Source organism: Volvox carteri (assembly GCF_000143455.1).
Source record: "Volvox carteri f. nagariensis unplaced genomic scaffold VOLCAscaffold_31, whole genome shotgun sequence".
Lineage (NCBI taxonomy): Eukaryota > Viridiplantae > Chlorophyta > Chlorophyceae > Chlamydomonadales > Volvocaceae > Volvox > Volvox carteri.
In genome coordinates, this window is record NW_003307574.1 from 1,484,518 (window position 1) to 1,486,247 (window position 1,730).

The following is a 1,730-nucleotide window of genomic DNA, read 5'->3' on the forward strand; positions in this document are numbered from 1 at the left end:
TCCGCGCCGGAAAAGGGTCAAAATGGTCGGAGTGTCGGTCATTCTAGCAATTGTATCGCTTCACGAAATCTAGCGGCATATTCAGGTACGCCTTTCTGGGCGTCCATTCTAATCTTGCCGTCCAAAAGCATCTGCGATTTTTCTAATGGTCTAGAACGTACCGAATCTACGAAGCGCTCGTTTAAGGCTTCGATTATCGCGTCCAGCGTCAGACGATCTGGCCGAGAATCCGCGGATTCACCATATTGGTTTATCCAATCTGAGGCCTCCGGGTGGTTCTGGAGAGCGGCCAACATGGCCACGAACGGAGGGGGCGCCTCTCGGCAGTTCTCGTAGTAGAGCCGAAAATAACGGATGAAATTTTCGGGGTTATGGTTGGGCTTCCATTGCGGTTCGGAAAGCTTCAATGCTTTCAATCGCGAGTTACCGTTCAGAGGAGGGTTCAGAGGGTTCTCAATTACCTCGGGATTTCTCTCTGCCTTTACCTTGAACGGTAAGTTAGAGGACCTCAAACTTACCGTTCAAGGTGAAGGCAGCGAGCGCCAAAGCTAACTGGTCGCGTAGTCGCTGTAATTTGTTAGGGTTAAATTCCATACGACCGTAAAGGTCGAACGGGAAGTCGGAGTCTAAGCTCGCGACAAAGAGTTGCCACTGGATGACTTCTAAATCCTTCTTCTGTAATTCAGGATTTCTAATTATAGGGCCTATTGTAAGAAAATAACAGCCTGGAGCGAAGGCTGTGACTCCAAAATGTTAGCGCGTAATATAAGCAAGAACCGAAAGTCACAGGACGGATTCGCTCCGCCAAGGTCTGGGCTCTTGTCTAAGAAAGAGTAATTAAACTCTGTCTCTTTGTTAACATATAAATATATTAATCATCCATCCCAGGCTCCCTCCCGAGTATATATAATACTCGTTGCTTAGGAGGCCGCAACGACTTCTGTCGTGGAGTGTCCCTTCGGACCACCTGACAGCTGGTTAGACCGAGGTGTCTGTTCGGTTAGGGTAGGAACCCTGAAAGAGTGTCAATCCTTAATTAGGAAACACTTATTAATCTTAAAGTATTCATAGACTGTTCATAGATCAGTCTTAATCCGATCACGCCTTCATCGCTTTGCGATTTGGCTCTGTAACGCTATAAGGCGCTACAACACTACACCTACGTAGTTAACATTTCCCATTTACAATCTATTTACCCCACCTTCCACGTAACGTTGCTGTGGCTATACAAGGCGCCAGCAGATGCGTTGGATTTCTTAATGATTGCGGCAGTACCTCTGCACCCTCAAGTCCCGCGGGGCCGCCGCCTGGTTGAGTGGCTGAAGATCGTATCCAGTCGAGTGCATTCTAGGTTACCATGCCCGCCGCCAGCAGAGACCCCGAAAGGGTTTGCTGCAGAGTACTTCGACAAGTGAACCGAGTATTTAGATGAGCATAATAGTGGGAAAAACATTTTACGCCTGACCTTCGCCGCCCTGAACTCCGCTAACGGGGACGCTGCGCCCAAAGGGGAGATAGCTGTTCTGGCGCACATGCATATCTATGTTCGGAATTTTCCAAAGGTTATATCTTTCGCTCTTCACCTTTTTGGCACTTCGCCTATCGTTCATCACGCGTGAACCTGGACTATTGTGCTCTTGCTATGCTATAATCGTGACGTTTGTCATTTGTAGACCCCGAGGGGAGTTTATGTTGAACGTCCATGTTACGTGATCATCTTACGATCAGGT